The sequence below is a fragment of the Polypterus senegalus genome, chromosome 7, assembly GCF_016835505.1.
Source record: "Polypterus senegalus isolate Bchr_013 chromosome 7, ASM1683550v1, whole genome shotgun sequence".
In the NCBI taxonomy this organism is placed as follows: Eukaryota; Metazoa; Chordata; class Cladistia; order Polypteriformes; family Polypteridae; genus Polypterus; species Polypterus senegalus.
Window position 1 is genome coordinate 107,778,798 of NC_053160.1, and position 13,983 is coordinate 107,792,780.

General features: G+C 44.6%; 1 protein-coding gene across 1 annotated transcript in view; it reads left to right on the forward strand.

Annotated features, from left to right (window-relative positions):
* LOC120532052 (protein unc-13 homolog B-like) overlaps positions 1–13,983 on the forward strand; it is an 812,076-nt gene that overhangs the window by 571,398 nt on the left and 226,695 nt on the right. The gene's annotated exons all lie outside the window — the stretch shown is intronic.

Here is a 13,983-nt window from a genome sequence, read left to right on the forward strand (position 1 = left end):
TGGTCCTGCTGATGGGTTAACACTACAATTACCAGAGCCTACGAGAAAACTTGTAAATCCGGCCCACCTTAAATCCATTCGCGTCTTTTGTCCTGTAAATGTACCGATTAAGACAAGCAGCAAGCAGCCTGCTATTCCATCCCCCACCACCACAGAACATGCACAAAGTTCTCTCAGCTCATGCCTTGTTTGATTATCTGGGAGTGAACTGCTGGAGTTTTAGACTGGAAATAATAGATCATTTGGAACACATGCAATTCATGTGTGTTCCGTTTCTACAGTAATCTGTGTAAACACATTGTTAAAACAGAAACTTTTTCATATTTTAGTAATAAATGTTGCAAAATGTAGGCATAAACTATAGAATGTCTGACGCCTGAAGTCCAAAAATCAAAGAAACACTTTCATAAAAGGTTCAAGGATGATACAACAGCTTCCGTGGTGTAGCGGTAAGATTTGCCGACTTATAATCAAGAGTCCCCGATTCAATCCTGACTGTCTCCTATATTTACTGTTTTCAGTAGTGAGTTGATCTTATTGTTAATATTTTACAGTATACACATACATTTGGTTTGCGTCTGTATCTATTAAGGGTGGATTGGACTCCCTGTGCAAGGCCATCCACTGTAAGGGCGCATGATCTGTCACAAGAGTGAATTCACACCCCAAGAGGAAATATCTCAGCCGAGTAATCGCCCATTTAATAGCCAAAGCCTCCCGCTCCACTGCCGCATACCTAGTTTCCCAATCCAATAGTTTCTGGCTCAGGTACATAATGGGGTGTTCAACTCCATCGACGCTTTGGCTCAGCACGGCTCCAAGTTCTGTGTCTGAAGCGTCCGTCTAGAGAATGAAAGGTAAGAATTTACAAGTCACTGAATGCAGCCTCAGATAATTCATCCCATACCATTCAATTAGGTCGACCCTTCTTTGTGAGGTTTGTCATGGGCGTAGCTCTCTCGGAAAACCGGGGTACAAACCGGCGATAGTAACCCGCTAATCCAAGAAAGGCCTGAACTTGCCTCTTGGGTATCGAACAGGGCCAATTCACAATGGCATCTATTTTAGAACACTGTGGTCTCACCATACCCCGGACCACTAGATAGCCTAAATATTTAGCCTCAACCAACCCAAAGTGACATTTTTTCGGGTTGATACAAAGCCCAGCTTGTGCCAGTATCCACAATACAGCTCCAACCTGCTCTAGGTGTTCCTCCCAGTTGTTGGAATAGATGACAATGTCATCCAAGTAGGCAGCACTAAATGACACGATACTGCCAGTGACCGCTAGGGGTGCTGAACACTGTCTTTTCCTTAGCGGAGTCCGTTAAGGGAACCTACCAGTACCCCTTATTCATATCTAGAGTAGTCAAAAATTTGGCATCTCCTAGCCGTTCGAGGAGGTCATCAACTCGCGGCATTGGATAGGCATCGAATTGGGAGACTTAGTTAAGCCGACGGAAGTCATTGCAAAACCTCCCAACTTTCATCGGGGTTACTGACCATAACGATAGGACTGGACCTGGGACTATAACTTTCCTCAGTCACACCTAGTTCCAGCATTCATCTGATCCCCAACTCCACCTCAGCCTTTTTTGCCTCGGGAATTCTGTATGGGCGTTCTCAGACTATAACCCCAGGTGTCATCACAATGTCATGTGCAACCAGGGAGGTCCGACCTGGATTTTCACTGACTACCTCAGGGACAGACAGGATAACTGCTTCGAACTCGTGATGTTGCTGGCGTGTAAAATTGTCTCCGAAATTAAGATGTAATTGATGAGCGAAGAGAGAGCGGGGCTGTCCAGAGTGGGGTTTCAGAATCCCTGTCCTTCCACGGTTTCAGCAGATATGATAAATCCGCTCGCTGGGTCGACGATTTGGTTGTTTCACCAAATAGCTGACCAGCCCCTTCCTCTCCTTAATTTCATAAGGGCCTTGCCAATGAGCCAGTAATTTGGAATGTAAGGTAGGAACTAAAGCTATGACACAGTCTCCCAGGCGGAACTCTCGCAGAGATGTACCATGGTTATAGCATTGGGCCTGAGCTGCGTGCGCCTTTTCCTTATGTGTTTTCAATATTGGTCTAATTTTCTCAAATCTACCGCGTAACTGCACGATATACTCTAATATATTTGTTGACGAGAGGGCCTCTTCCTCCCATCCTTCTTTTAAAACGTCTAATATGCTCCGGGGTTGTCGTCCATATAGTAATTCAAAAGGTGAGAACCCCATGGAGGCTTGTGGGACTTCCTGATATGCAAAAATGACGAGGGGGAGGAGCTGGTCCCAGTTCCTTCCGTCCTCATTGACTACCTTACGCAACATCTGTTTGAGAATTTGATTAAACCTCTCCACAAGACCGTTGGTTTGGGGATGGTATACCAAGGTCTTTAAATGCTTTATTTGAAGTAGCTTGGCAGTCTCCCTGAGCGTCTGTGAGGTGAAAGGAGTCCCTTGATCCATCAGGATTTCTTTATGGATTCCAGCACGCGCAAATACCCCAACAAATTCCCATGCAATAGCTTTTGAAGTAGCTGAGCACATCGGAACAGCCTCTAGAAACCAGGTAGCATAATCTACCAGGACCATAATATATTTATGACCTCTGGCTGAGGTCTCTAGGGGTCCCACCAGGTCGACCCCAATACATTCAAAAGGGATAGCTATTAAGGGTAAGGGAACTAGAGGAGCACAGTCCCTCCTAGGAATTTGCCTCAATTGACATTAGAGACAGGATGTGCAAAAGCAGCGAACCTCCTCGTTAATTCTGGGCCAAAAAAATCGGAGCTTAATTCTCTCAAGTGTTTTTTCGGGGCCCAAATGGGCTCCCAGCAGATGGGTATGTGCTAGTTCACAGACCTGTCGCTGGTAAGTCCATGGTACCTCATCTGTCCCTCATGCTCTGCACCCGATATAACAGATCATTATTAAGCACAAAGTGAGGACCCTGTGGCATGGGGTGTGAGGTGCGTTGGCAGTCTATTAGAACAACTACATTCTTTGCAAATTTAAGGGAATCGTCATTCCATTGTTCCCTTTTAAATGAAGCTGGCGTCTGCTTGAATTGAAACTACAGACGTGACAGAGGATCGGATTCGACCTCACGGGGTGGGTTTTCATCCTGAGCGCTTGCTGATGACATCTCAGGCTGCAATGTCCTGGGTATTTCTTCGTCATCACCAGAGGACGAAGTCAGCTCCTCAGCCGGCTATATACACGGCATGGAGGAAGTTGAGGGCGCTGAGGGGCAGTCCCCACACCCAGGAGGCCATAATAAGCACTCAGTGCACTCCCTGACGCACCTGGCTCTAGCCTGTGGGTCCCGGGGCTATTTTTCCCTGGACCTTTAACAGGATTATGGGTTGAAGCACATTCAAGCTTTCCCCAACACGCCCCGACTGACGCCCACTCTGCAACTCAGGAGCGGTACTTACCCATCTGATATTTCATTGGTTTATAAACATGTCTAGCCTAGGTTTAGGTTTCCCTTCCGATCTCTCCAGGAGGCCATCATCCTGCCGACTACGCCACTGTGAAAAGGATGAGACTTGACACACGTAAAAAGGTTTGGGGCAGCCACCTATATAATATTCCTAGCTGCAAAAGTTTGTTTTTTCATTTCATAATGAAGTTGTAGAGAGTCCAAGACAGAACTGATGACGGTGGTTTTAAGTGGTCAGACAGGAAGTGATGTGGGGTAACTGGAAGTGACGTTCTTCTGGGCGCCGGAACCGGATGTAACGGTCTTCTGGGTGCCAGATACGGAAATGACGTTCTTGGTTCAGATAGGTTTTCCCTATCCCTAAGGTTTAGTGCACCCTGACCTCCCCTGGCCTGGCGTGGAACTACCTTTACTTGGTCCACACAACGTCCCCCTACTCTCTCGTGTGTGACTATATATATATATATCTATACTAATAAAAGGCAAAGCCCTCACTGACTCATTCACTCACTCACTCACTCATCACCACTAATTCTCCAACTTCCCGTGTAGGTAGAAGGCTGAAATTTGGGAGGCTTATTCCTTACAGCTTACTTACAAAAGTTGGCCAGGTTTCATTTCGAAATTCTACACGTCCGCCATGTTGAACTTTCTTATTTATGGCCCCATCTTCACGAAATTTGGTAGGCGGCTTCCCTGCGCTAACCAAAACTGATGTACATACTTATTTCGATGGTATGACGCCACTGTCGGCCGCCATATTGAACTTTCCAACGTCACTAATTTTCCAACTTCCCGTGTAGGTAGAAGGCTGACCCCATCTTCACGAAATTTGATAGGTGGCTTCCCTGCGCTAACCAAAACCGATGTACATACTTATTTCGGTGGTATGATGCCACTGTCGGCCGCCATATTGGACTTTCCAACGTCACTAATCTTCCAACTTCCTGTGTAGGTAGAAGGCTGAAATTTGGCAGGCTCATTCCTTACAGCTTACTTACAAAAGTTAAGCAGGTTTCATTTCGAAATTCTACGTGTAATGGTCATAACGGTCAACAACATCTGCCATGTTGAACTTTCTTATTCATGGCCCCATCTTCACGAAATTTGGTAGGCGGCTTCCCTGCGCTAACCGAAACCAATGTACGTACTTATTTCGGTGGTAAGCCACCACTGTCAGCCGCCATATTGAACTTTCCAACATCACTAATTCTCCAACTTCCCGTGTAGGTAGAAGGCTGAAATTTGGCAGGCTCATTCCTTACAGCTTACTTACAAAAGTTAAGCAGGTTTCATTTTGAAATTCTACGCATAACGGTCAACAACGTCCGCCATGTTGAACTTTCTTATTCATGGCCCCATCTTCACGAAATTTGGTAGGCGGCTTCCCTGCGCTAACCGAAACCAGTGTACGTACTTATTTCGGTGGTATGACACCACTGTCAGCCGCCATATTGAACTTTCTAACGTCACTAATTCTCCAACTTCCCGTGTAGGTAGAAGGCTGAAATTTGGTACTTATTTCCGTGGTTGATGCCACTGTCGGCCTCCATATTGGACTTTTCAATGGTCTTTGTTACTTATGGGCCCATCTTCAAGAAATTTGGTACGCAGGTTCCCAACGCTAACTGAATCCTACTTACGTACATATATTCGTCCATAGCCTGCAGCTCGGTCACCGTGTGAGGCGGCGTTGGGTCCCCCATCCCAATGCCTCCATCGTTGTTGGCTGCCTGCCTATATAAGGCCGTCCGTCGCTCCAGTCTCTACATTCCCTTCCTTGCTTCGCCATGGGATTCACATCTCCCTGCTGATAACTATAGCCTTTTTATTTAATCCACGGCTTCTCCGCTGTTGTTCGTTTATTACGATTATAGTTATTGTGTAGGTATTTTAGACTTACTTTACATTGTTCAGGTACCCATTTCCTTTATCATTCAAACCGTACCCCCATTAACATGTCTATCGAGGTGATCAACATTGATCAAAGAACTGTCACTTACCGAGTGGTTTCCATGCCCGGAAATGGCACCTACCTTTTCCATTCTCTTTGTTGCATATTGCACGGCCATATCAGGCTCACTCTTGATATCCTGAGGAACATTGTGTCTTATGTATTGAATGACTGGGACAGGCTCAAGGTGTGGACTGATAACGGTACAGGAGATAATTATACTACACAGGAGCACTATAAGAGTGAAATGCTTAAGCTCTTAAGTACTGAAACTCAGCCTCGTGTTTTGGGGTGCAAGACATTGACTCACACGTTACAATATGTATATGTGGACATATGTGTGTGTATATATGTGTATGAGTGCCATCGCGCCCCAGCAATGAACGAGCAAAAACTTATACAGCTGTAGGTCAAGAAACCACCGGGTGACCTGCGGATTCGACTCCTTGTTCAGGGCCATCCACTGTAGAGGTGCATGGTCCGTGACAACGGTGAATTCCCAGCCCAATAGGTAGTACCAAAGCTGAGTAATCGCCCATTTAATCGCCAAAGCCTCCCTTTCCACCGCTGCATACCTGGTCTCCCGGTCCAACAGTTTCCGGCTCTGGAACATGATGGGGTGTTCCACACCATCGACACTTTGGCTCAGCACGGCGCCCAGGCCTGTGTCCGAAGCGTCCATCTGGAGGATGAAAGGCAAAGAAAAGTTAGGTGCCATCAGAATAGGTGCGGACGTAAGGGCCTGCTTTAAGTCACCAAATGCAGCGCCTGTTTTTTCAGTCCATACCACAATGTTCGGGGCCCTCTTCTTTGTTAAATCAGTCAAGGGCGCCGCTCTCTCCGAAACCGGGTACAAACTGGCGGTAGTACCCGGCTAACCCGAGAAAGGCTTGGACCTGCCACTTGGTTCGCGGACGGGGCCATTTCAAAATGGCATCAATTTTGGAGCACTGTGGCCTTACGGTACCCCGACCCACCAGGTAGCCTAAATATTTGGCCTCGCTTAATCCAAAGAAGCATTTCTTGGGATTAATCCGGAGCCCGGCCTCACCAAGTGTCCGTAATACTGCTTGGACATGCTGTAGGTGTTCCTTCCATGTGCTGGAATAGATGACCACGTCATCCAGGTAGGCAGCACTGTATGAGTTATGAGGCCGAAGCACTTTGTCCACCAGACGCTGAAAGGTTGCTGGAGCCCCGTGTAACCCAAATGGAAGGACACGATACTGCCAGTGTCTGCTAGGGGTACTAAACGCTTTTTTTTCCTTCGTGGAGTCCGTTAAAGGAACCTGCCAGTACCCTTTTGTCATGTCAAGTGTGGTCAAATATCGAGCCTGTCTAAGCCTCTCGAGGAGGTCGTCCACTCATGGCATTGGATAGGCATCAAATTGGGAGACTTGATTAAGCCGACGGAAGTCATTGCAGAACCTCCAACTCCCGTCAGGCTTACCGACGAGCACAATGGGGCTGGACCAGGGACTATAACTTTCCTCAATCACACCTAGTTCCAGCATGCGCTTGATCTCAAGCTCCACTTCAGCCCTTTTGCCTCTGGAAGGCGATGCAGGCGTTCTCGGACAACAACCCGGGCTCTGTCACAATGTTGTGCTCAATCAGAGAGGTCCTTCCGGGTTTCACTGACTACCTCGAACGGTCCGGATAACTGTTTCCAGCTCCTGCCATTGTCTGGGACTTAAGTCCGTGCGAAGTTAAGGCTGTGTGTGTGTGAGCAAGAGTGAGTGGGGCTGGCCCGAGGAGGGATTGGGGTCCCTGTCCTTCCACGGCTTCAGCAGGTTCACATGATAAACCCGCTCCTTCGGCCGACAGTTGGGTCGACTCACCAAATAGTCGACCAGTCCCTTCCTCTCCTTTACTTTGTAGGGGCCTTGCCAATGGGCAAGCAACTTAGAGTGGGATGTAGGCACTAGGACCATGACCCGATCTCCCGGGTGGAACTCCCGAAGAGACGTTCCGCGGTTGTAGTAACGGGCCTGTGCTGCTTGAGCCTCTTCCATGTGACTTTACAGGAGAGGCCGAATCTTTTCAAATCTATCGTGTAACTGTGCGATATACTCTAATATGTTTGTAGAGGGAAGAGCCTCTTCTTCCCATCCTTCTTTTAGAATGTCTAATATGCCCCAAGGTTGTCGCCCATAAGTTCAAAGGGAGAACCCGTGGAGGCTTGTGGGACTTCCCGATAGGCAAAAAGGATGAGGGGAGGAGCTGATCCCAGTTCCTTCCATCCTCGCTGACCACCTCACGCAGCATTTATTTGAGAGTCTGATTAAACCTCTCCACTAATCCGTCGGTTTGAGGATGATACACCAAGGTCTTTAAATGTTTAATTTTCAGTAACTTGGCAGTCTCCTTGAATGTCTCCGAGGTTAAAGGTGTCCCCTGGTCTGTCAAGACTTCCTTGGGGATCCCCACGTGCGCAAAGACCCCTAGTAATTCTCGTGCGATGGCTTTAGAGGTAGCTGAGCTCAATGGAACAGCTTCGGGGTATTTTGTAGCATAATCTACGAGGACTAAAATGTACTTGTGTCCTCGGGCTGAGGGCTCTGGGGTTCCGACCAAATCGACCCCAATTCTGTGGAAGGGTAATGTCAATTAAGGGTATAGGAACGAGAGGAGCATGGTCCCTTCTAGGAATTTGTCGCAGTTTACACTCCGGGCAGGAAGCGCAAAAGCGACGAACCTTCTCATTGATCCCCGGGCAGTAGAAACAGAGCTTGATCCGCTCCAGAGTTTTCTCGATGCCCAAGTGGCCACCTAGGAGGTGGGCGTGTGCTAGCTCACAGACCTGCCGTCGGAAGGTACGCGGAATTAGCACCAGCTTTCTCTCCTGCCCATCATGCATTGCTACACGATAAAGGAGGTCGTTGTCTAACACAAAGTGAGGACCCTGTGACATTGACTGGTTTGTGCGCTGGCCGTTGACTAGGATCACCTTATTTTCTGCAAATTTCAGGGAGTCGTCACTCCACTGCTCCCTTTTAAAGGAGGCCGGTGTCTCTCTGAATTGGAACCACAAAAGGGAGAGAGGGTATGCACCGACCTCAATGGGCGTGGTTTCCTCCCATTCTGCCACGGCTCTGGTGGATGGCGTGTCAGCACGCGACGGCCCGGGAGTTGCCACGTCACCAAGGGGGGGTTTGGGTTTGGGTTTGGGTTTGGGTGCTAGGTTTTGGGACGTACTCCGGCCGAGTTCGGCCAAGGTACGGTTCAGCTCCCCCAGATTCGGAGGCCGTCCTTTGTTTTTCTACGAGCTCTATGAGCGCTGCCATGTTTTTGAATTGTCTACCGCAGACCGGCTGGGTGAAGCCCCGGGGTAGTGTGTCCAGAAGCAGGTAGCAAGCCACCTGCTCTATTATTTGAAAGGGCTTGAGTTTCTGTGGCCGTAGCCACTGCCCTATCTTTGCCCATAGGGACCAGGCTTGCTGTGGTGTCGGCCGCACTGGGTCAAACCTCCAGTTTTTCAGGCTACTCACCTGCCAGTCTGGGGCACCCCTAGATGGAAATCGGGGCTCTGGCTTCACAGAGAGGCGGGCACTCTCCTCAAAGAGAGCATAAACAGCCCTCTTCACCTCCCCCTTCCGAAGCAGCCCAAGTCTGTGAGCCCCTCCCGAACACTCCCTGGCCTGTCTAGGTTGCCTAGTTGAGCATGCCAGGAGCAGAGCCTGTACCGGGCCACTCCGAAACACGGGACACCCTCCCTGCCTGGAAACTCGGCCCCGGTACGTTCCCACCTGGATCCTGTCCCCTTCTCTTCCAGGACTTCTCGATCCTGCCGGCTACGCCAATGACACAAGAATGAGACATACTCAGATAAAGGTTTGGGGCAGCCACCTGTATAATCTGGTATCCTGGCTGTAAAGTCGTTTTTTTATAGGAATACAGAGGACTGAAGTGCGTACAGCCGAGTCAAAAATTAAACCGAGGGAAAAGGGGAAAAAGGGCAGGCTTTTAAAGGGAAAGACAGGAAGTGAGGTCATAAGGATCGGGCACGTGTTCATCAATCATTGAATCAAGCCCGGACGTGACATCAGACGGGCCAGAGCTGGTAAGGTCTATTTCCATTGGTTAGGTCCCGGAAGTGACGTCAAGAGAGCCAGGTGGCATCTCCCGGGAATGGACTACAGGGAAGGGAGAAAAAGAGTCAGTGCACTCTGCCACATCCCAGCATACCTCAAAACTGCCTTCACTCAAGCCCTTGAGCTGCCTCCCATGCGCACGTGTGTGACAATGTATATGTATATATGTGTATATATGTATATGTATGTATATATGTATATGTGTATATATATATATATATATATATATATATATATATGTTTATACTAGCAGAATACCAGCCTTGTGAGAAGTAGTGTTTTAAAGAAGGTACTAAAAGAAAAGGAAAAATTTCAAAAATAACGTAACATGATTGTTAATGTAATTGTTTTGTCATTGATATGAGTGTTGTTCTCATATCTATCTATCTATCTATCTATCTATCTATCTATCTATCTATCTATCTATGTTGTTCTCATATCTATCTATCTATATATATATATATATATATATCTATATATATATCTCTATCTATCTATATATATCTCTATCTATCTATATATATATATATATAGCAGAATACCAGCCAGAGGGAGAGTAGTGTGTTAAAGAAGGTACTAAAAAGAAAAGGAAAAATTTTAAAACTAACGTAACATGGTTGTTAATGTAATTGTTTTGTCATTGATATGAGTGTTGTTTCATATCTATCTATATATATATTTTCTATCTATCTACTGTATATATATATATATATATATATACCAGCTTGGCAGCGGAGAAGTAGTGTGTTAAAGAAGAAAAGAGAAAGAAAAGGAAACATTTTAAAAATAATGTAACATGATTGTCAAAGTAATTGTTTTGTGTATTTGGCGGCGCGTCAAAGTTGTTTTCGTAGCTGCATCAGAAAATGTACTACTGACGTCTGACACGCCTCCTTTTTACTGTTTTCTCACAGCTTGGATTGCTGCTGTCATATATATACACACACACACACACATACATACATACATACATATATATATATATATATATATATATACACACATATATATATATATCTTCATATTTACATATCTATATACATATCTACATATACACACACTCGCACATACATACCTATCTACATCATATATACACACACATACATACATACACACACACAAATTATATACATGTATGTATGTATGTATGTATGTGTGTGTGTGTGTGTGTATATATATATACACATACATATACTTGTGTGTATGTTTGTATGTGTCTATATGTGTGTGTATAGGTTTGGTCACTGAGTGCAAGGGAAAAATAATAAATTATAGTCTATAAGTTATTAAACAGTAAAACATTAACGTTTTAAGAAGTACAGGTACATTGAAATTACATTTTCTATGTGAACATTCAAATTTGTGCCTCTGGTAATGTGCCTTACCGGCATTTAAAGAAAATTAGTTTTGTGTCCTCTGCAGTGTTAAGAGAGAAAGGCTTTGGTTTGGGATAAAAGGAAAAAGGTGTAAAGAAAGGAAAGTTGCCTTTTTCTTTTATATAGTATAGCAAAATACCCGCGCTTCGCAGCTGAGAAGTAGTGTGTTAAAGAAGCAATGAAAAGAAAAGGAAACATTTTGAAAATAACGTAACCTGATTGTCAATGTAATTGTTTTGTCACTGTTGTGAGTGTTGAGTGTTGTTGTCATATATATATATATATATATATATATATATATATATATATATATATATTTACACACACACATAAACATATATATATATACATATATACACAGAAATATATATATATATATATATATATACATACATACATACACACACACATATATAAGCATATATATACATATACATACATATCTACATATATACACACACAGCTATTTCAGATCAGTGCAATACGCTGTTTGTTAAAACGGTTGACTCCACTCTTACGTGCAATAACAAATCAAATCATTCAGTTGTCTTTGCTCATATGTCATTTTAGAGCTGGACGCCTGGCATCTTTTTGGCCACAAGTTCGTTTCTGTTTGGTGTGAGGTTCTGTGTTGTGGAGATTCTCAGGATGGATTGCAGGTGCTCATCAGTGAGGCGACTCCTGTGTGCTGTTTTGTTAGTCTTTATCACTGAGAAGAGCTTCTCACACAGATATGTGCTACCAAACATGCACAAGGTTCGAGCCGCATGTAGACGGACTTTTTTTGTTCTTCAAAGTCACCAAAGCGCCGTGCAAACTCAGTGCGCAATAACTCTAGCTTCGCAATAACTTGCAGCATCAAAGGTAGACTTGATTAACGTGGTAAGTGTTGGCAAGGCAGCTGAAGCGCTGCATTATGGGATCTGTAGTTTATTGTGTTACCAGCGCTTCATATACCCGGGCTTTAATAACAATAATACAGTATATAAAATGATCTCGCGGGCCGGATATAATTACGCCGGGCGGATGTGGCCCGCGCCCTTGAGTTTGACACATATGGACTAAATAGAACTTGAAAAGATATATTTTTCAAATGTGATCGCGCAATTCAGATAGAGTTGACGCAAGACTACAGCCTGCATGCCTCAATGAGTCATCCTCCCTCGCTCTTACTTTTTTACCGTTCATCTAATGAATACACTGAGTATGGCTTTACCAAAACAATCATTGATGGCGAATAAAGTATCCATTATTCGAGTATGTAGAGCGGGATATATATATATATATATATATACATATATATATACCCGCGTATCGCAGCGGAGAAGTAGTGTGTTAAAAAGGTAGAAAAGAAAAGGGAACATTTTAAAAATAACGTAACATGACTTTCAATATACAGTATTTGTTTTGTGAGTGTTACTGAGTGTTGCTGTCATCAAGGATTTGATTATCATTATTTCTTTCAATCAGGTTCGTATTTGTAGGATGTGTTGTGTTCAAGTTACATTCCGTGTTTGTCAATCGTTGTAAAGATGACAGGTTTCATTCATCGATTCGTTTCTTACTGCATCAATAAACAGCTCGTCTTCTTCTTTATCTGAGACCTGACACACTGCATGCACGGGTTTTTTTTACACTGTCTTCCTTTAGCGGGACATTGACTTTTTCCACCGTGTGCTTTGTTTCCACAGTAGCTGCATTTATGAATATGCTTATCAGACGCTTCATATTTTTGCTGCCTTTTCAATTGTGTAATTCGGTTTTGTTCAGCGCTCTTTGGAACTGTTGCTTTTATCTGTGCACTGCGCCAGTTCACGTGAGCCACTCGGTGTACTTGCATGAAGGTTCCCAGCTGTGCTGGTGCCATCTCGTGCTATGTCCATAGCTTTATTTAATGTTACCTTAGTCCTGGCACTTAAAACTTTCTCTCGCAGTTTCGCTGAGTTTGTGCCAAACACCACGCTGACCATCTCATCTTCCTCTGCATAAGCACAGTCCTTAACCCGTGAATATTTAGTGGAGTTTGCTATTGGATTGCCGCTGACGGACGGCCTTATATGGGCAGGCACTAAATTACAAACGCCAGCGCAGCCTGTCTATAAACTTAATTTAAAGTGTAGGTTTACATCGTGCTTTGTTTCCGAAGTAGCAGAACTCATCAATATGGTTGTATATGTCACTCGCTCGCTTCTTATTGTTTCGCTGCCTTCTCAATTATATATGTTTTCTTCAGCGCTTTTTTGAGGTCTTCCTGATTTTCTATGTGCTGCGTGATTACGTGGGAGGCGTGATGATGTCACACGAAACTCCGCCCCCATGGCGTTGAAGCTCATCTCCATTACAGTAAATGGAGAAAACTGCTTCCAGTTATGACCATTACGCGTAGAATTTCGATATAAAACCTGCCCAACTTTTGTAAGGAAGCTGTAAGGAATGAACCTGCCAAATTTCAGCCTTCCACCCACACGGGAAGTTGGAGAATTAGTGATGAGTCAGTGAGTGAGTCAGTGAGTGAGTCAGTGAGTGAGTGAGGGCTTTGCCTTTTATTAGTATAGATATATATATATATATATACAGTATATATATATATATATATATATATATATATATATATACCACTGCTCACAAAAATTAAAGGGACACTTTAAAGAAACACATTAGATACATCAGATCTCAATATGAAGTTGGATATCTATTCAAATAACGACAGGGCAATGTCTTAGGAACAAAAGGATGCCAAGTCTTTTATTGGAAATAAAAGTTTTCTGCCTATAGAGGGCTCAATAGTGTAGACACCCTAAAATCAGAATGAAAATGAAGATGTGGCAGGCTAGTCCATTTTTCAAAAACTTAATTTCTGCTACTCAAAATGCTTTTCAGTATCTTGTGTGGCCCCCACGAGCTTGTATGCATGCTTGACAACGTCGGGGCATGCTCCTAATGAGACGACGGATGGTGTTTTGTGGCATTTCGTCCCAGATCTGTATGAGGGCATCCCTGAGCTGTTGTACAGTCTGAGGAGCAACCTTGCGGCGCCTAATGGACCGAAACATAATGTCCCACAGATGTTCTATTGGGTTTAAGTCAGGGATCGTGAAGGCCATTCAATTGTTT